This window comes from Felis catus, chromosome B4 (assembly GCF_018350175.1).
Source record: "Felis catus isolate Fca126 chromosome B4, F.catus_Fca126_mat1.0, whole genome shotgun sequence".
Lineage (NCBI taxonomy): Eukaryota > Metazoa > Chordata > Mammalia > Carnivora > Felidae > Felis > Felis catus.
The window spans coordinates 30883025-30904709 of record NC_058374.1 but is presented as its reverse complement, the minus strand read 5'-3'; the positions used below and the strand labels follow the sequence as shown (position 1 = coordinate 30904709).

The following is a 21685-nucleotide window of genomic DNA, read 5'->3' as shown; positions in this document are numbered from 1 at the left end:
GTGAATCTTCTCACATTCTAAAATTCTTGTATAATGCAAATTGTTTCCATTAATTACATCTTTAATGGAGGTACACCCTGTTAAGCAATAAATTGATTTTCAAAGTGGAATGATAAACAGATTTTATTTCTGAATTCAGTAAGAGAATTTTCTGGCTTGATGTCAGTGGATTTTCATTTCTAGTGAGGCCCTTATGCTTAGAATAATGGTTTTGAGCAAGCATGGAAGGAGTTTATAAGAATGCTCCCTGCTGGTAATGAATGTTGTAACTTTTTTAAATTTAGAAAGGCACAGACAGTATCATTCTAAACCAGGAACTGGCAAACTATGCCCCCAGGCCAAATTTGGCCCACCACCTGTTTTTGTAAATAAAGTTTTATTGGCGCACAGCCACGCCCTTTCATTTACATAACCCTATGGCCTGTAAAAGCTAAAATATTTGCCAGCTAGTCCCTTAGGGAAAACATTTGCTGACACCCAAACTAAATGATACTGGGTAAAATAGGACCAACATTAACCAAACAGATGAATAAACAAATCACATTCATCTTGGGACTTGGAATGGAAAGTAGTTTAAAAAAATTCTGGTCTCCATAACATTCAGATCTTTACTCATCAACTGTTGGACACCCGTTCTCTCTCAAAATCACACAATTCATGGATTTCAAAATATGTGCCTCCCTTGGTCAGTCCTGAGTGCTCTGTCTCATTTCCCTTAAGATGTCATGGAGAGAGCTCTGCAGGCTATGGATGTGCACTACCCACTAAACCCCAGTGTGTGGGGGTAGGGGCATTTCACCAGGTATGAAGACCAGGTACCTGGTTCCACCCTGGGTTCTCTGACGAAGGTGGAAGCATGAAGTCTTTCTTACTTCTAAATTCAAATCTAAATTATCTTCCAATATGTTACCTTGTATGTTTTCTGGAAACTGGTACCTTCATCCATAAAACTGGTTCTATTTTGTGAAATTGGAAGAAACCTTTAAATTTAAAGTATTATTTAGCCAATAGAGCCAGGAGTTCAGTGTGCCAAGGGAATAATCTCTCTGGATTAAAATCAACCTTGATAGACAATGAGATAAGGTTGGCACTGTGAAAGGTAGTGGAGTTGGAACAAAAGCCAGGAGACAGGTTCTCTTCCGCAGGCTTCATCACTAGTTATCTGTGTGACTGGGGGCAGGTCACTTTGAATCTCCATTTGTTTATCTGTAATTATTTTTCATCTGGAATAGCAATGTCTATTTTATCTACTTCACTCTGATTGTTGTGAGGATAAAATGAGATAGCAATCGTAATTTTTTGTGTAATGACCTGAACGAGCCTAGGATTTAGTTCAGGAACTAACCATGTGTGGTTTGAGGAACCATACCAGGAAGGCTTCTTTGATGTTAATTTAGGCAGATTTAAGATATTGGACATTCTGGAACATTCAGAGTCTTATGTGGAAGAGGAATAATTTGGGATAGACTGTACAAAGAGCTGCGAAGTTAGCCAAGATGCAGGCTCGGTCCCCTAGGGAAGTCAGATGATCTCATGCCAACTGAACACAGGCCTTTTCCAGTGGGTCAGTATTGAGGGGTCTGGAACAGAAAAGACTCAACTTTTCTGCAAGGGGACTCTAGTCAGCAGCAGGTGCTATGGAGTAGAGAGCTGTACCTTTTGAGAGAGGATGTGGGTAAGTATCAGACTAAAGTGAAGCAAAGAATTCTTAGACTCCAAAGACTGGGCAGAAAGAAGGACGATTCAGCATGGTGGGAAGTACGGAAAGGGAAAATATGCAGTTTTTGAGTCACCTTGGTGTCTGGGACTGTATAACAACAAAACCAATTCCAAATCCCATCTTGTGGTGACCTGAGGCTGCGGACATATTCTTGCTTTGATTGAAGTGGCCAGAGTTGTCTTGTTTGAGAGGCCCAAGTAGAAAGCTCTTCACTCAAATACAGTTCCCTCACTGACTGACCTTCAGGTGGATATTTCCAATTTTTCTTTTTTTAATCAGGAACATTTGAATGTTTCTGAAAGCTTCTCAATAAAAGATAAATCATCTGGGAGATAGCACACTAAACCATTAATAACCTTTCTTCCTTTAATGTGAATTTACTTTCATTGGGTTATCTGCTTCCACCATGACAGCCCTGAGGAAATGAAACAGAGAATAGAGAATTTATAAAACACTAATCACAAACTTCACCTATTTGCATTCTCTGACTAGTCCTTGAGAGAAAGTCTGCCAGGAAAAGATGTGTGGGTTGTGTACTACCACAATAGTAGAGAGTAATGCTTCCTACAGACCACAGCACAGAGAAAGGTGCTTCCCCGAGTGGTGGATAATTGCAACTGGCCTGCCTGGAGGAGACATCCTATTGTTCTATGCTGTGAGGCATCCTAAATTCTTGAAAATATCAACAAAGCACAGGCCCAATAGTTCAGGTCCACTGGTTTCCAGACTGCAAGGTCAGAAGAATGTGGAGGAATTCTGCTTCTTACAGAGTTGGGGTCCCTTTGCAGTGGGCTGGAAGGTATGAAAGGGGTACTCTCTCCTTTGCAGCTTGGAGTTCAAGAGGAAAAGAGGCCCAAGCTGACAGAAGGTCAGAGCAGTCAAGAAGCAGCCAACCACCTTCAAAGACTGTCTTATTTTCAATGAAAGTTTCCAAGTGATAATAACATCTCTCAGTATTGAGACTTTGAGAATGAATTTGCAGCTCCCCAGTGATAGATAAAACACCATCAGAAAGTGTGACAGTCCCCTGCACATCCAGCTCAGTCAGAAGGAAATGGATCACACTCAAGGAAAAGAAAAATCGCAAAGCAGGCATCCCAGAACGTATTGCAATCATAACCCAGGAAAACCCTCAACCAAATTTCTCTTATCTGCAAACAATGTGCTTGGCTAATTTTCTGCTGACAGTTTGCCTGTACTAAACGGGCTTCATTAACTCAATTGGAAAAAAATGATTTTGCAATTTGCATAGGGTTTAAGAGTATAATTAATACAATTCATAAAAGGCCAGTGCCACTTTGCAGACATTAGTCCCATAGGGGATTATGAAGTAGTTTTCTTTGAAGAGAGTTCTTATGTCTGCAATTCCAATAGCCAATACTGCCCTGCCTTCTTGGTGAGCCATTCTCATCTGTATGCTCAATAAAACTACACTTGCATTGGCTTTGTCTTCCAGGTTTCTGCCCACCAGTCAGTTCCCTCTCCCTAGTCATCCTGTCTTCCGGGGCAGATGTTGTCATTTGGAGGAAAATAAAAGAATGCTTTCAGGTTAGGGCTCAGGGATGGAGTCAGGAAGATGTGATGTCACCATGCACCTCCCTTTTCATCCAGTTTTCTTGTTGCGTATCCATGTTCTAAGAGGTTAGTTGAGTGCTGAAGGCCTGTGTTTTTATCTCTTACAGGGAACAATTAATAAGCCTGACCTTTTAAAAATTTAGGTCCAAACAGGGACTACCTGGAATTTAAGGAGGGGAGGAGCAGTTAGATGGAAAATTCAGGCTTTGAGAATGAAGGGAGAGATGTGGCCCCACAGTGGTTGTCTATAGGTAAGGAGAGGGGTATTTTGTAGTGAAGGAGGGCATTATTGATGAAAGGCAAACATAAATCTGTCTCTCTATTTTTTTCAGTATGTTGACAATACTCTGTCAAAAATCTCTTTCCTGTCCTTTAAATTTAAGGCAGATGCCATCATTTCCATATATTTTCAGATATTAAGAACCCATTCAGCTGCTCATCACTAGCCATTAAGGAGCCAAAATCACAATGAGATACAACTTTACACCCATTGTTATAGAAAAAAAAACTGTTCTGACACTTTCTAATATGGGGAGGAAGAATTTATTGTAAGTGTCAAGACTATTGCAACAGGGGAGAGAGATCTGCTCCATTCCAAACACAGAAAGACAGCTGGGGACATATAGCTATCAAACAGAGTTGTTGGGGGATGATCAATGGATGGGAAATTACTAGGGAGGGGACAACAAAGGGGATTTTGCTACAACTGGACTAGGCAATTCAGGCCAAATAGCCCCTAAGGATGAGGCCCAGTTAAAAAGAAGGCTCAGAGGAGTGGAGTCTGACTGAAATTAGGTCAAGGAGACAGTCTTTGTCACCATTAGGATGACTATTATCCAAAAATGGAAGACAATAGGTGTTGGAGAAGAGGATGAAGAACGCAGAATGTGCATTTAGTAATGTAAAATGGTGCAGCCACTGTGGGAAACTGCTTGGCAGTTCCTGAAAAAGTTAAGTGTAGAATTATTATTAGAGTCAGCAATTCTACTCTTAGTTAGGCATTACCCAGAATATTTGAAATCAGGGCCTCAAACACATACTTGTAAAACAGGAGTAACAGCAGCCACAGCAGCATTATTTATTCAAAAAGTGAAAATAACCCAAATGTCCACCAAAAGATGAATGGATAAACAAAATGTAGCATATGCATATATTCAGCTTTGAAAAAGAATCAAGTTCTGGTACACGTTCCAAAGTGGATGAGCCTTGAAAACATGCCAACTGAAATAAGCCAAACACAAAAACACAAATATTGTATGATTTCACTCATATCAAGGACCTAAAACAGGCAGATTCATAGGGACAGAAAGTAGAACAGAGGTTACCAGGCCATGGTGCAGGGTGGGCAGGGGGAGGAGAGGAAGAAACAGAGAGTACTTTTTTAATGGGTGCAGAGTTTCAGTTTGGGATATGGAAAATGCTTTGGTGACGGCCGCACAACATTGTGAATGTACTTAATGCCACTGAACTGTGTACACTTTGATTCAAATGATAAATTTTATATTATGTACAGTTTATTACAATTAAAAGTATATAATAATAAAAGCCTATTCAACTTAATGAGCCAACCTCAAACTCAGTTTAAATCTTGGGCCCCCCATCCCTAGGTTGGATTTGGCAGGAGGCCAGGGGCACGTGGAGTGAGGAAGAACTTCATCTGTTCTTTCCTTGCTCCTCCCATCCTACCCTCTTGAAAAGTTGAAGGTGGAGGGGAAAAGGGCTATCAATATAGGCACAGAGTGCCATGTTTTATAACTGTTAGCACAGTAGTGATGGGGACATGTCTGGATTCTCTCTTGTTCATTGGCTTCCACTTCTGCTGAAATGGAGGTCTCTCCTGTAGGAACTCAGTTTTATTCTCTGTGCTGAAGATCCCAGTTAAGAGGGATGGCTGTGTCTCTCTTCACTTTGCCTCCTCGCCAGCACACTCACCAGTTCTTACTTCCAGCCTAGTCTTCTCTTATTGCCATGGTACTTCCTGTGGAGCTTGAGAACCATTAAGGTTTTCTTTTTTCAAAGGCCTTGGAGAGCGGAAAGCCCATTGACCTGTATTTCCTTCTTAAATCCTTTTCTCAATGTTTCCCAACAAGCCTACTTACTGCCTCTGGAAATCTCCAGATGTTCTGGAGATCTCTGTCTGTTCACCTGCATGTCTAAATGCCTGAGGACCCATGTCAAGCTTTCTCAAGAAATCCCCTAACTCCTCTCCAGTCCCTTGGCAGAAGCAGAGTGGGTTTGAAGTTTAATAGATCAGCAAGCATCCAGTAAAGAAAGAAGATGCCTGTCTCTCTTTCTTGAAGGCAATCTCAATCTCTAAAAAGTCACAAATATGGTTGGATTTTTTAAGACTATGGAGCACTTAATCTTTTTTGACACATACTGGGGGGTTTTATCCTCTAATTTCTATGTAACAGAGAAAAAAAAATCCCACTTAGAAGTCTGCTACATGAGGACTCCATTTGATTGCAACTCCCAAAGGTGTTCTGTGTGAAAACCAGGGAGAAGTTACCATTAATTGCCAAGAAAAATGTCTTTTTGGCAAAGTCTGTAGTCAGTAGAGGGGACAAAAACATCGTATGCATTCTAAGTATCTTGGAGAAATTCCTCTTTATTATGCAAGCATGTTTTCATTCCAAACTCACAGTAACCATATGAGTCAGTATTGTTCCATTTAATAGGAGAGGAAACTGAGACTTACATAAATGTACTGAAGATCCAGTTCTGGATGATTCGCTAGACAGCTTCCTTAATGGCTATGCGATGCTGTATCTTACGTTGCTAAAATACACTGGGTCTACAGGATGCAACTAAAGGTGTCTGAACTCTCTACATAAGGACCTTGGGAAGTACTGACCTATGCCCCAAATCAGGAGCATGCATTCCTCAGGGCCTGAAAATGTCAGGGAGGCTTCTTAAAGATGTCACAGAGTCAGGATCTCTGCAACTAGTGATCTCCATTAATAAAGAGACAAGAAAGTGGTTGTTTAGTTGAGCTGTGATAAGGAGGAAAAGAGTCTTGGAATAAACACTTGAACCTAAGGCTGAAATTATTATTTTTTCTAAAGACTGCCCACAGAGACTGAAGAGAATTTGAATTTTCTCTGCTGGTGAGGATTGGGAAATGAGGTGAAGTACCTGGAAAATTTTGAGAGAGGGGATATTTCAGATACCTTGAGTGAGGCCAGCAATGGCAAACATGGTAGTAACTCTATGGAGTCCTTCCTCCCAAGGCCAAGGAAGAAGGAGGAAGCCACTATTGGTCCCAATGGAGAAGCACACATGACTGCTTTGGCATCTCAGATGACCTGTGCTCTTTTGCATGATGGTCTTTAGAGGGATGCAGACTCCTTTGGGGAGGTTCTTCAGGAGAAGCAGCAAGTTGGGCTAGGCCAAGTCAAGCCCATGAGAAATAAAAACCCTTCCAAGGGATCATCTGCTGGATCAGAATTTCCTGAACTAGAAAGGAAATTTCCTTTGCCTTCTGCCCTGGGAAGAATTTGTTGGGAAAGCAGATACTTGGAGTGTCTTGAGAGTAGAGATGGGGCTGACCATGTGGAGAATCAGTTTTAGGGGGTCTGCTAAAGTTAAATATTTAGTGTCCTTGACCTTCTAAAGAGATTTGAGCCGTTCTTTTCAAATGAGGATCAGAGGCAAACAAGGCTGACAAGTCATATAAAGTGGCAGCTAATTTAAGAAACAATAATTACAAGGCACAATGACAGGTCCATCAGAGTAGTACTGAAGAGGTAGGTTGAAAATGTCTTCTGCCCAGTATATCCACAAAATTCCCTGGAACTGGTGAGTGTTATCTTATTTGGAAAAGGCTATCTTTGAAGATGTGATTCAGTTAAGGATCTTGAGATGAGGAGATAATCATGGCTTATGTAGATGGGGCCTAAATGCCATGAAAAGTATTCTTATACGAGAGAAGAAGACAGACACACAGACGGGAAGGCAATGTGAAGATGGAGCACAGAGATGCAGTCACAAACAGAGCAATGCCACTGGAGACATGAAGCTAGTCGAGACAAGGAACAGATTCTCCCCCAGAGCCGCTGGAGGGAGCATAGCTGTGCCAACACTTCAATTTCAGACTTTTGGCCTCCAGAACTGTAACAGAATAAACTTCAGTTGTCTTAAGCCATTAGTTTGTGGTAATTTGTTACAGCAGCCACACAGGAGACCAACATGGCAGGGCAGCTGGAGTGTGTGGTCAGGGCACCTGACCAAATCCAAGTGGATGAGGGTCAGGGAAAGCTTCCAGACTTCATAATAAGCTTTGAGAGTATTTAAGAGAAAGGAAGGAAAAGAAATCATCTATGCAGGAGTAAAAGTAGGTGTGAAAACCTGGAGTCAAGAGAGAGTATAGTGTGGTCTCCAAAGTGGGGAGAGGGTGGCAGAAGATCACACCATCAGACAGAGGTGTCATGTGGACAAGAATGCAGACTTTGAGGGCAGGGAGTGGAAGAAGTGCGCATGAGCAGGCAGTATGCTGATTAGGCAGAAGTTACATGAGGCTCTCTCTGGAAACCTCAATTAGAGCAAGTGAAAGAGAAATGTTCAATCTGGTAAGATGATTAGGCTGGAGAACGGGCAGGATTTGGATGGGGAAAAGTTAGAAAAAAGAAAGTGTGAACACTGGTGTCCATTTTCTGGATTCAGAACCAAATTGGTGATGACATTCATGACCAAGATAAGGAAAAAAGGCGAATAATGTTTCCAGTAGAATGGGCATTTCAGAACAAAATTATTGGCCCAGGAAAGGCTTATTTCATGGATAGGCAGTTGAGGCAAAACATCTTTCATGACCTCCAGAATCTCCTTCTTTGGCCCTGACAGTTCCAGTAATTTCCATATTATTTGTTAGTTGGAATCACAACACCAAAATTCATGTTAAAATATAAACACAACTTTGGAAGGAGGCTTGATCTGCCATGACCAGCCTTAAATGCTTCAGTCTGAAATAGATTATCAGCTTGGCCCTGCAGCAAGGGGAGCCCTTGAGAGTGTAAGGAAGACAGTTACTATTTCTGGAGGGATGACTATATTTCCACACTGGCCTTTACCAGTGAAGACAGGTGAGAACATATTGGGAGGTTGAAGTGGATATCATGAAGGCATGATTAGGGGAGCCCTGAAAAGAAGTGGGGGGTGGGGGGAGGATGAGCTTGAAGGAACACATCGCATTAAAAGTTAAAGCTGCTTTCCTTTTCTACTCTGAGCATGTGCAAATGGACAGGGTCCTGAGCTGGGGATTATCAGTACAGGGATTAGAACAATGGCCACATCCAAAGTCTAAAGTCTTCTCTGGCAAATTGCCCTAACCTGTAATAAGAGGTAAGATAGGTAACAATGCATGGAGAGTGGGCTTTACCTATGAAGGGTATGAGAATATGCCACCCCAAAATCTGCTACATTGGAATAAGGATTGTGTTGAGTCAAAGGCAATTAAAAAAACAGCAAACTCAGAAAGAGCTCCCTGCCCTCTGCCATCTGCCTTCCCAAAAGTGGGACACAAATATCCCTTTGTGAAGGCTTTCTCCCTCTCCTCTCCCATACCAGAGGAAAAAAAAAAAAGCAACCATTTTCACTAGAGATGTAAAGTTAGCACTGAGATGGGTCTACACAAACAAACCCTACAAAAATAATCTTTATCTTATGTTAGTTTCCCTATATGTTTATCTTCCCACAATTTATTGCTCCCAGAAGCCCAACCCCCTTTTCCTTTCTCTTGGCACTTCTCCAAACATTTGTCACCCTTTGTTAAAATGGTATATAAGCCCCTAGGTAAACCACCACTTTGGTTCTTCCCCCCACTTTTTTTATGAAGGTTTCCATGCATATAAAATTAAAATATTACCGTCAAATAAGATTTGTATGCCTTTTCTCCTGTGAATCTGTCTTTTGTCAGTTTAATTTGCAAGCCCCAGGCACAAATATAAGATAGAGGAGAAGTTTTTTTTTTTTTTTTTCATACACCGATAAGATCTACACATTGTTGTTCAATGCTATAGGGCTTTTCAACAGGGAAAATATTTGTCCTATTTCCTTAATAGTTCTACATGTATTCTTATTTTTTTAAAGGCTCCTCTTTTTTATTTCAAATTTAATAACAGCTATGAGTTGAAAGAAAAATAAAAGTAACCCTTATTATAATAATCTATTATCAGTATTATGATTTATCATAGAATTATAAAGTGCCTGGAGCTTGAAGGAAACACAGACTTCAACCTGATTGTATTTTTGCTGCTGGGTGTTTATTAATTTATTGTACAACTAAATCATGATTATTTAGTCATCTTCCTTTCCCTAACATTTTTCTAACACCTTCTAGAACTTTCCTAGAACAAATCATTGTGCTCAAATACTCCCGGTGCTTCTGGTTTCATGACTCACATTCTTAAAATCTCACCTCTGATTTTAGCCACCTCTGGGAGGACAGTTCATTCTGGGCTCTCACTCACTTCCCACCTTGAACCTATGACTTGGTATAGGCTTCCTTCTTCATCTCTGTCCCCTGGGATCCGCCATACCTACTGGGGATTGCCCAGTGCACATGTGCAAGCTGGAGTTAACATCCCTGGGGGCCACTATCAACCAAAGGAGATTGGGCATTGATGGATGAACGCTCCCACCACTTAACCCTTGGGTGGACAATTCTCAGCAACACACTATTATTGGCTTTTTCTACTTCCCTGTTTTGTTCTCCCTGCACTTTTCTACTATTCCCTGGGATGATACCCCAGATAAACTATCTGTACAAAGACCTTGTCTCAGGCTCCGATCTTAGGGAATGCCAAGCTAAATTATGTGAAAAGTGTACAAGCCTCACATTCAGCAAACCTAGGTTCTAGTGGCTCTCTGGCCACCATTAGAAACAAATCAGTTATTGGGGTGCTTGGGTGGCTCAGTTGGTTAAGTGTCCAATTTCAGCTCAGGTCATGATCTCACAGCTCATGGGTTCAAGCCCCACATTGGGCTCTCTCTTTAGTGCAAAACCTGTGTTGGATCCTCTGTCTGCTCTCTCTCCCCTCCCCTGCTCTCTTTCTCTCTCAAAAATAAACATTAAAAAAAAGAAAAAAATAGCTTATTTACACTGACCTCTTGTTTCCACTTATATAAAATGAAGGACTAATCCCTTTGGTTCTCATTCTTTCTTGTATTCACTCATTCTCTCATTTTTTACTCACTCTTTTTTTTTGTTTACTTATTTCCATTCTTCATTCATTTAGCCATTATACTTTCTGTCATTCACTCATTTTTTACTTATTCATCCACCCATCCATTCTTTCATTCATTTACTTCTATTCTTCTTCTGTATTTTCTTTATTCATTCACTCACATATCCACTGATTTTAAAGCAGTCACTAATTCTTTTACTTATATTCTCATTTTTCATCCATCCATTGACTTTTTACACATTCATTCATTTTTTTTTTCATTCTTTGGTCTATAATTTGTCAGACAGTTTTTCTTGTACTCTTCCTTCCCTTCCTCCTTTTCTTCCTTCTGTATCTCTTTCTTTCTTTCTCTCCTTTCTTCCTTCAACTGGTTGCTGAGAGTCTGAGTACCAGCCAGCATTCTACCATTGTTTGGAATAACACTGCTTCATGAGTAATCACTTCTGTGAATCAGACACACACTACAAGGGATAGGTGAGGGTAAGAACAGGGTGGTCCCCAAACACTATACATGAGGAAAATGTAAGTTCCAAATTCCAGGTACCTGTTTAATCATTTTTGTTGTTGCTGTTATTTATGAAGACTACAAGAAGTCTTATTTTAGCCACTAGGGGAAAAAAAACTATTTCTGATATTCCTAACCATATAAAAAGTTACTCAACAGCTTTGTGGGAGATTATACTCATATCATCTAAGTGTTTATAAGTTAAAAAACCAGAGGAGTACTCAACTGAAAATGCAAAACAGAATGTAATTGGACACATGCTTTCTCTCAGGAAAAAGTCTCATTATCAAAACTACCTATTTATTAGCCTTCATAGAAAAATGTATGAATCCTTAAATATTTTATGGGCATATATCTATAATTAAAGATATGTTGACATATATAATATGGTGCTAAAACAATTTTTTCAAAGCTGAGTATTATAATCAAGAGGGTCATATCACAATGGTTATTCACTATTGAATTGATAAATGAGCAACTGCAAATGTAAAATAATGTGCCAGCATATACTCTCCATGTTGTATTTGCACTCCCACAGATATAATCCACAAATTTTAAAGAATGAGGTGCAGTGTGTGTGTCTGTGTGTGTGTGATTTTCTAAGTTTTTAAAATTAAATTGCAAAAATCTTATTTATTGTCATATTTTTAAAGTTTATTTCTTTATTTTAGAGAGAGAGAGATAGAGGGAGAGTGTGCTTGAATGTGAGCAGGGGAGGGGCAGAGAGAGAGAGAGAGAGAAAGGGAGAGAGAGAATTCCAAGCAAGCTCCAGGCTCAGTATGGAGTCCGACACAGGGCTCAATCCCATAACCCTGGGATCTTGACCTGAGCCAAAATCCAGAGTCAGTCACCCAACCAACTGGGCCACCCATGTACCCCTTTACTGTCATATTTTGTAATGTAGTCCTATACAGAAAATTGCATGAAACAGAAATGTACATTTATTCAATTATTATAAAATCAACACCCTTATAATTATTACCCAGTTCAAAAGAGACCATTGTCAACACCTCTAAACCTTCTGGTTCTCCTTCTCAGTCACAGGTTCCTTCTGCTTTGAGCTGACTTTCATGGTAATTAGCCTCTTGCCTTTCTTTATGCTGTTTGACTGTTTTTAAATTTGCTATAAATGGAGTCATACAATATTTATTACTTTCTGTCTGGTTCTTACAATCAACATTATGTTTGTGAGATTTACCTGACTTTTATGTGTACTCGTACATTGTTCATTTCAATTGTGGCATAATATTCTATTGAATGAACTTACCACAATTTATTCATCCATTCTTCTGTCCATAGACATTTGAGTTTTTTTTCCAGTAGCTGGTTATTATAAGGGTGTTCTTGTGAATGTTCCCGTATATGTAATCTGGAGGACAAACACACAGAGTTCTCTAGGACATTCTTTAAGGCAGAAATGCCTGGTTATAGGGTATAAATATCATCCACTGTAGTAAAAAGCACCAAACTTTTTTCCAAAGTAGTTTGACACCCCCACCAACAGTATATGACAGTTCTCAATTGCTTCACATTCTTGTCAACATTTGCTATTGTCAATCTTTAATTTTAGCAATTTGGGGGCAGGGGTGGTACTGCACTGTAGTTTTAATTTGCATTTTCCTGGTGATAATGACATTGAGTGCATTCTATGATTTTATTCACCATTTGGATAACCTTTCTTATCAAGTACCGTTCAAGGTCTTGGCTACTAGACTTTTTGTCTTTTTGATTTTGTTTTGAATTTTTAAAAAGGATATATTCTGAATATATAACATATATTTTTCTGTGCCTCTGTGTTTCTTTTACGACAGTATCAAAAAGAAAAATTCTCTAACAAAAATTGTACAGTACCTCTTTATAGAAGACCATGACACACAATTGAAAAGAATTAGAGAAAACCTAAATACGTAGACATAGAATATTCATGTCTTAGAAGAATAGTATTGCAAAGACTTAAATTCTTTCCTGAATTGTTCCATAGATCTAAGGCAATTCCAGTTAGAATATCAATATTTTCCCTTTTTTGTGGAATTTGGCAAACTTATTATAAAATTGATATGGAAAAGCAAAAAGCAAACATAAACAGCCATGATGTTTCCAAAGAAGAAGAAAGAGGAGGAAGAAGACTTTCTCTATCAAGTATTGAGGCTCATGGGAATCCACAGCAGATAAAGCAGTATGGTATGGGTTAAGGATAAGCAGATAAATCAAATCAGTGGAACAGAATATAAAATCCAGAGACAGACCCACATATGAATGGAGACTTATGTATAGCAAAGGTGACGCTACAGAGTCATGGAAAAAGGACTAAACAGTGCTGGCACAAATGATTATTCATCCATATTGGAAAAGTCAGTTCCAGGTTGATTCATGACCTAAATGACAAAGTCAAAGAGTAGAGCTTTTAGACCTTAGGAATGGAAATATTTTTCAAACAGACAGAAAAGTTCTAACTAAAAAGAAAACAGGTTAGCAAATTATTCATCAAAGGGCATCTCTAAGAGTATAAAAAGCAAGTCACAAAGTAGAAAATACAACTATTTTTTTTAATTAAAAAATTTTTATGTTTATTCATTTTTTAAAGACAGAGAGAGAAAGAGCACAAGCAGAGGTGGGGTGGAGAGAAAGGGGGACACAGAATCTGAAGCAGGCTCCAGGCTCTGAGCTGTCAGCACAGAGCCCGATGCAGGGTTCACAAACCGCGAGATCATGACCTGAGATGAAGTCGGATGCTCAACCAACTGAGCCACTCGGGTGCCCCACAACTATTTTGATTGTGAGTCTTTCTAAAAACCATGATACTTTTTGTTTTCTTTTTGTTTTTTTAAAGAAAATGCCTGAATGAAATATTTTAGTCCTGTATGAAAGTAAGACTCATTGGATAATTCATTTAATACTTCTCAGATGCAGAAAAGTACCTATAAGTGGTTTTTTGGAAGTGCTTTCCTCCTTGGAAGATTCCAGAAGCCACAAGTCATATCTCAATCCATATTTCCTTCCTTTCTTGAATGTATCTTTTTCATCCTTTCCTACAGAGAAGAACTGGTGTAGGATTTTCAAGTCATTCGGCAGACACGAACCTCCTTAGGGAGGCACTGACATGCACACAGCCTTTGGATTTTAACAAAGAATCTGCCAGATTTGTGTTGCTTTCCCTTCTCATCAGGGTTGCAAGGTCTGAGGTAGGTTAGGCAGAAGAGGGGAAATTTACTGACTATTCCTCTGATGATATGATTTTTATGAAATCTCGTACACCTGATAGCTCATAAGATCCCTGTGTTAAGATTGTTGATTGGGTAAGACACCTTCACTGTAATTTTGTTTTTATAAAATAAGACTGCAAAGCCACCATCTTTTCTTTCTGCACATCTGCACATGATAAATTATTTCTATTCCCTTTAATCCATTTTTTATTATTCTTCAAAAATATCTCATGCTTTTTGTCCCTGGTGTTGTTGGAAATAAATCCCTGCCAAGACTCAGCTCTATTGTCAGGAGGCCAGCATCAAGCAGGATGACCGTTTCCTCAAGTTAATGAATTAGTAAATTAGCAAGTGGTGAGTTGAAATTAGATAATTGCCTTAACTTGAAATCTATGTATTCATGAAGCCCATTAACTGAAAAAAAATATTTATTGTCACTGACATCTTCACGCACTTGGTATTTCTGGGCTTCAGTGCTGACCTATTAAGGGGAAACAGGGGAGGGGTTTGAGTGTCTGGTTTTCTGTGTGTGCCAACCATGAGGATATCAGCAACAGGCCCATTTAGGGCTTCAGATAACCTTCCACCTGGAGTAATATATTTTTATTTCACTTCCACGCTGGTGGTTATTATAGTAGAAACTGCAGCAATTCCTTACTCTCCTGTAGCCAGCTTTTTACTCTCAAGTACCCTGAGGAATTAAATGGATGTTTGTAATTTTTCCCCATTATGGAGAAAGTTCTAAATTGTATTGCAAATAAATAATAATATTGAATGCTGATAAAAAATCCTTCTCTATGCACTCTCCAAGCCTTAATTAATTAAGGCTCACAAACACCCTGTCACCTTGGTAAATGCATCACCCTATTTTAGAATGTCAAGCCTGGTAACCAGTAATTATTAAAAAGTTGAGGAAAGAGCATTTAGATGGAAGTACATTAACAATGTGGTGTATTTTCAAAATGGTCAGAGGAGTGATAATGTTCAGCTTTGTGTTGTGAAGGATTGCATGGTGACTTTCTGGGAGAACTGAAGGCTTCTCTGAAAACTGTTGCTGATGTGATGGAAGACACCTGAGAGGGCAGAGTGGTTGACAGGTTTCTGCATGCCGTGACATGGGAAGTACAGTCAGGCACCCAAATTTCCAGTGAGGTGAACTACAAGGGCTCCCACAGACAGGGACACCTTTTTTAATTTTTTTAATGTTTATTTATTTTTGAGAAAGAGAGAGAGAGAGAGAAAGAGAGCAAGCTGGGGAGGGGCAGACAGAGTGGGAGACACAGAATCTGAAGCAGACTCCAGGCTTTGAGCTGTCAGCACAGAGCCCAACGTGGAGCTCGAACTCATGAACTGTGAGATCATGACCTAAGCCGAAGTTGGATGCTCAACTGACTGAGCCACCCAGGCCCCCCCATGGCACACCATTTTCTATAGAGAATGGGTCTGTCCTTGTCTAGAACAACATTCTTTGGACATCTCAAACTATAGTGAATGAATAAACCTCCTGGAAAATTTCCCATAAACCCAGATTCTAGGGCCCCACTTCCAGAGAGTCTATTGGGGGCAGTATATGCTTGAACTTAGAATTTTGTCTTTTTTTTTTTAAATCAACACCCAGGTGACTGTAGTACAAATGATTCCAGAGATGTTGCCAGTACTAAGCAAATTCCATTATCGCTTGGGAAGTTTTGAGACAGGTATCTCTAGTTTTCCACCTTTCCGATAAAGAGTTTCCATCCTGTGGTGTATCTGATTTTGATCAGCACTGCCCACCAGTAGGCCTGCTCAACTGAATTAACTACAAAACATTCTCTCAGGTACCTCAGCAAATTGATCTTCTAGATGAAGTTGTTTAGTACTTTTGGAAGTCTGCGATACATAACAATTTCAGTGCAGCTGAAATGCTATCAGGTTATCCTTTGTCTTCAATTCACCAAGCATAAAGTTTTAGCCTTCAGACCTGATCAAAAGTCAGCTGGTCATTTAGTGACTGTCATAGGCCTGGTACATTCTGAGACCTAATCCAGATACCATGCTCAGAGTTCACAGTGTAGCTGGTAACACAGAAATTGCATATTTGAAAATGGCAAAGGGGACATTTAAAAGATGTAAATGCAAAAAAGTACATACCTCATGGTCTGGAGACATTGGTCTGAAACACTTTTTCTGACTCTTCCCTAGCAGAGACTCACATAGGAAGCCATAGTGAAACAAAATGGCAGTTCAAATCTGAGTTACCATCCATGGCACTCCAATGAAATGCACGATTGTGGCATAGACTCAGACTAAATGTTTCAAGTGCATTTGGATAGAAAAACACCCAGAATGATGCTAATATGTAGTTGTATCATTAAATGTGTGTGTCTATATTCTGGGTATAGGGATTTCCAGTACTCTTTCTGTGCATAATATGTAAACAGAGCTTTGCTTGACTCACGCTTGATCTGACTTTGTTGTTGCTGTTTTTTCTGTAAATTGGGACTGAGTTATAAAGCTTGCCTGTTTTGTCAGTTTGGGTAGCATTATTAGTCTTAAAATGAGACCAGTGAGTAAAAAAATAGATTAATGAATATGTATATATACATAGTATGTACATTCTCACAGAGATCTATGAGATTTATATAATTCTGTTTATTCTTTTGTGTACATTTACTGACCTCCTATATCTCGATATTCAATAAATATTTTCTATATGACCTCTTATGGGGCAATCAACCCCTAATTTTTAAAAACTTCATGTTGGTTTGGTTAAAAAAAAACAAAAACAAAAACAAAAAAACAAACACCTCTATTTTGCCAAACAAAATTGTTAGGTCAATTGTTTTGAAACTATGTTTTTTTTATTTCAGCAATTTCTCAAAGTGTTCCAATCAGTAAACTGTAGAACCACTTTAATAATCTCAGAATAATCTTCTCTCTCACATCCTCCATATTTCTTTATAAATCTATATTAATTTTTAAAAAATCTTTAAGAAGATAGACTTGATTTATGTCATGAGTAAAGGAATCTCTAGATATTGCAACAGAAAGGAACTACCACTGAACAAGGATTACCTCCTTCCACATACGCCCACCTCCCAATATTATCACCCAATGGGTTTCCTTGTCCCCCACTTTTCCAGTCTTCCACCACCCAATCTGGACCCATTTACTTGGCTGAACAGATGTTTACCTTTCCACAAGCATGCCAGGCTGTTCCCTTCACCTAAAATGACTTTCTCCTTATTCATCCCCCATGTCTACTTATCATTCAAATTCAGGCAGAAGCCATGAACTTGATGAAGCATTTCTGGAAACTTTCTTGACCTTCCCACTGTCTTTTGTCTCTTAGGTCTCACTGTGCTATCCCAGAACCTATAAGATTTTTGCAGAGATGTGTCTATCTTCTTGCATCCCACTTATGATAAGCTCCTTTAAAGGAAACACTCAATCTTATTCATGTTTGTATTGCCAGCACCAAGAATATTCTGCTGCTCTGTAGATGAGGAATGTACATTTGATGAATGCATGAATGAACGGATCAAAGGCAACGTATAGGTAAGGAAGCCAAAGCATGCATATCTTCTTTAGACCAAAAGGAACAACACTGTGAAATTTAATCATCTCAAACTATTTTTATGAAAAGCACCTATGTGCCAGGCTATAAAGCTCTACCTTCAGATACATTGTAAACTGGTTAACTGAATTTTACAGTAAGCCCATAGTAAAGGAAGGTAAATTAAGGTGGGAAGGTAGAAAAATATCTCTTTTACTAGCCACCTTTTTTTTCACAGACCATAAAACTGAAGTGATACACAAGGCTTCCTCGACTTTTTCTAGATTTTGAATTCCTGTACTTCTGTGTCTTGCACACAGTAAATGATTAATACATATATGTTGTAGGACAAATGAATGAATGAATGGATAAATGAATGAATGAAGGCTCTGATGCTGTGAGGCCCTCAGAAAGAAATTGATTCCATTTTCCAAACATGGGCATTTGTATTACAGTAGTAATATTTGAATTAAATTAATATTCCTCATTTATTTGTATCTATCATAGGATCCGCTCAATGTATAATCTTTAGGTTTTTTAATAGACTGGTGTGGCTGGCTATATGAGGGTTTCTTCTATTGGATCATCCTGAATATATCTTCATGTTTACCAGTTGCATTCCCCTGAGGATAATGGGATGGTGGAATCTATTTTTCTTCTTCTCACTTTTAATGTTCTTAGGCAGAAAGCAGAGATGTGATTTTAATAGTACATTATTTATTCCTGCATCTCAGGGGGAGGAGGATGGAAGAGGATGGCAATGTGTTTGTGAATGTAATATAGTGTGGATTAAGGTATGAGAAGCTTTTTATCATGGATAGTCTCATTACAGATGTTGCCAGCACCTGTTGAGGATGAACTGCATTAGAGAAATGTCTCCCCAACTTGCCTCATTTGGGGTTTCTGTTTGCACTACTATTCTAAACCCCATCTCTCAAGGGCTTCTCCTTCGGAGCTAAGCTTTGCTCTTTGTTGAAACTTGGCAAACAAAATCTCAGCTTGGGAACAGTCTCTTCCCTCTGCTTCCTCATCTTCTCCCCCAACCCCTGTTTATTAATTTCTTCCCAGAACTGCTCAACTGCATTTAATTGGGTACACATTTTGCTAAACAAAAAAATACAGCAATTAAATCTTGATCCCCCCCCTTCTTTATTGCAGGCTTCTTCTAATTAAAGAAATGTTTTGATTATTTTCCCCACTAACCCCTCAAAAGGAAAAGAAATCTTAAAATAAGTGGTGACATCTCAAATACTCCGGAATAAATTCTTCTTTGCAAGTTCGGAGTTGAGACACGGTCAAATTCTACCCTATGTGTCATGAAAAAAGTTCTCTCTCTCTCTCTCTCTCTCTCTCTCTCTCTCTCTCTCTCTCTCTCTCTCTCATAGAATGAAAATCCAGATTGAATTTGTTACACAGCTTCCGAGAACACTCAGGCCCGGCTTCCAAGTGCAATCCTCCTGGCCGGGAGTCAGCAGCCCACGCACATGCGCGCAGGGCGTTGCGCCAGGGCCGGTTCTTTGCCTGACCCTCTGCAGCCTCTGCTTTTCTGGAACTTGTGGTGCAGTGTCGCCTTCTCCGCGGGCACGTTCCGTGGGTTGCCCCAAGTGCACAGCCTCTGGCCGAAATGCCATCATCTTAAAGGTGTTCCAGCTGAGCCAATGTCTCCCAAACGCTTGCTCGCAGTGCGTCTATGCTCCCCCACTGTTCTGTCTGCCCCTTGTCTAGCTGTCCCTCTGCTGCCAGCGGTGACCGCCGCTCTCAGCCACAGTGAAATCCTCCATGCTCCCAGTTGGGGCATCTCTAAGCAGTGCGGGCCCAGTGCCTGGAGAAGATCATGCTATGCCTTCCTCACTCTTGAGCTGGCTGACATTTTTCACACAATCTTCATTTACAAGCATTGATAAGCCGTGGAAAACAGAGTAAAATAAACGTGATGATTAACTCACGGCCATACCTAAGAAGTTATCATCACTTCAAATTACAAATCCTCTCATCCCGCTTTCTGATCATGACCTTCTGTCCTTCCACCTCTCTCCCTCCCAACCATATGCTGGTCAAATGCACACTTCCATCCCCCCAGCTTTCCAGGTCACTGTAGTTGTTTTCTCTAATCAGCCCCTGGCCTTTTCCTTCCCTATTCAGTCTAGAAGCCAGTATCTATGCTTCATGCTACTTCTCACCAACACCCTCAATACGTTTGTCCTTATCCTGTTTTTCCAGACTGAGAAAATGCCAAGCCAACTTTCTGCCTTCTCCTGTCCTACATCCAGGCCTATGAGATTCCCTGGAGGAAAAAGACAGAAGCAAATCCATGTTTCTGCAATTCTATCTTCTCCTACCTGAGCCAGGTAATCCTTCTGTTTGATTGTGATTAATTCCTTCTCCCGTTTCTTGTAAGGTTCCTGCAAGCACTACCCTCCACTCATACTTTCCATAATGCCTTCCCCGCCAATCTCAGGAGATGACTTCACTTCCAGTCTCATATAGGGAAATAATTAATGACAACATCTATTTCCTGTACCCCGAGAGAACACATTTATCTGCATCCATATAAATCCTTTTCTCTTTCCCTTCTTCCTTGCCACTTCACTAGCAACTCCTTCAGCTTCCCGAGGACCTTGCTCCATCATCTGTATTCCAACTGTCACTTCTCTCTCCCTCCATTACTCCCCCTTGCTCCCCTTTACTCCTCCCCCAATTTCTCTCTCTTTCCCTGCACAGCCACCAGCCTTGAAAATAGTCTCTGTTTACTGCCTGCACTGTGTTACTTTCCATTTACTATTCAACTCACTGCCCTTGGGTTTCTTGCACACCCCATGTCTCCACTGAAAAATGTTCTAACAAAATAACCAGTAGTGTTTGAATTGCTAAACCCATTCATAAACTTTTGGCCCCTATTTTGCATAACTTTTCTGAGTCACTGCTGGCTATCATCTGTGCACTCCCTTAAATCTCCTCTCCTGCTAACGCGCCCTACTCTGTATGCTGGGAAGCTGAACTCTACCAGTTGTTTCAATGGGTTCCCTTGTACTTTGGCTGCTAGTTGGGTTTGGCCAGTGGAAAGCCCCAGAAAATGATAGAAGAGTCACAGCTGGGTGTATATATCCCACTTCTTTCTAAGGGACAGGCCTGCAGTGGGCTGCTGCCCTTGACAGAAGTCAGATACCTCTTCTTAGGGTATCTTCTCCAAATAGCAGTGCTCTCTTGTTCATTCTCTCTCTCTCTCTCTCTCTCTCTCTCTCTCTCTCCCTCCCTCCTGCCCTCTCTATTTTTCTCAGAGTCCCAGGATCCACTCTCTCTGCTCAGCTATCTAGACCTTAGAGGTACTGACCCTACTCTCTGCTCTTACCTGCCAGTGAGTATTCCATTAGTACTTTGGGTTCTCTATACTTGCCCATACCTTTGTAAATAGTCTCTTTATTAAACTTTCCTCAAATTTCCCGATTTCAGGGGTGTCATCTCTTTCCCACCAGTACCAGGACCTGTATAAAGTAATTTAACACTACCAACAACTCAGGCCCTCCTGAGTCTCATGATGGTGTCTCTTGTTCTTCTGCTAACGTTTTAGCTCTGCCTATCAATCCCCTTTAGACAGTGGCTGAGTGTGATGCTTAAGGAGATGGGCTCCAGAACCAGACCAGGAGGTCTGTGCCACCAACCAGCAGTGTGACCTCGGGAAATTTCCCAAACCTCTCTGTCTCAGTCTTCTCCTCTATAAGTGGTGGATAAGATGCTTCCCTACCTCAAAGTCTAATGGAGATGAAATGGCTTAAAACATGTGAAACACTTAGAATAGTGCCTGGTGCACATTAAACCATAAATGCTGGTGTTTGTGTCCTTATTACTGATCACTTTCTTCTCTCATCTTCTCTTTGTCCCCTAGTTGTTGGGACTTCCCAACATTCTTTTTTGGTAGACACCTTTCTGTTAGCTATTTGAAAATATCACAGGGATGATCTAAAACAA

The 21685-nt window shown here is 40.1% G+C and overlaps 2 long non-coding RNA genes across 7 annotated transcripts in view; one reads left to right on the top strand and one right to left on the bottom strand.

Moving 5' to 3' along the window:
- LOC123386497 overlaps positions 1–21547 on the top strand; it is a 29223-nt gene extending 7676 nt beyond the window's left edge. For 2 of the 5 annotated variants that reach the window (XR_006600426.1, XR_006600424.1), the window contains 3 exons: positions 17639–17721; positions 19940–20067; positions 20998–21547. This is a non-coding gene — a long non-coding RNA (uncharacterized LOC123386497). Of the gene's footprint in view, positions 1–14016; positions 14164–17638; positions 17722–19104; positions 19402–19939; positions 20068–20997 lie in introns of all 5 variants that reach the window. The other 3 variants (XR_006600425.1, XR_006600428.1, XR_006600427.1) reach the window with 3 other exon arrangements.
- Positions 1–21685, bottom strand: part of LOC109501400 — a 60405-nt gene that overhangs the window by 3815 nt on the left and 34905 nt on the right. Inside the window, exons 3-4 of one of the 2 annotated variants that reach the window (XR_006600430.1) lie at positions 12249–12350; positions 1794–2135 (exon numbers count right to left, since the gene is read on the bottom strand). This is a non-coding gene — a long non-coding RNA (uncharacterized LOC109501400). The remainder of the gene's footprint in view (positions 1–1793; positions 2136–12248; positions 12351–21685) is intronic. The other variant, XR_006600431.1, reaches the window with a different exon arrangement.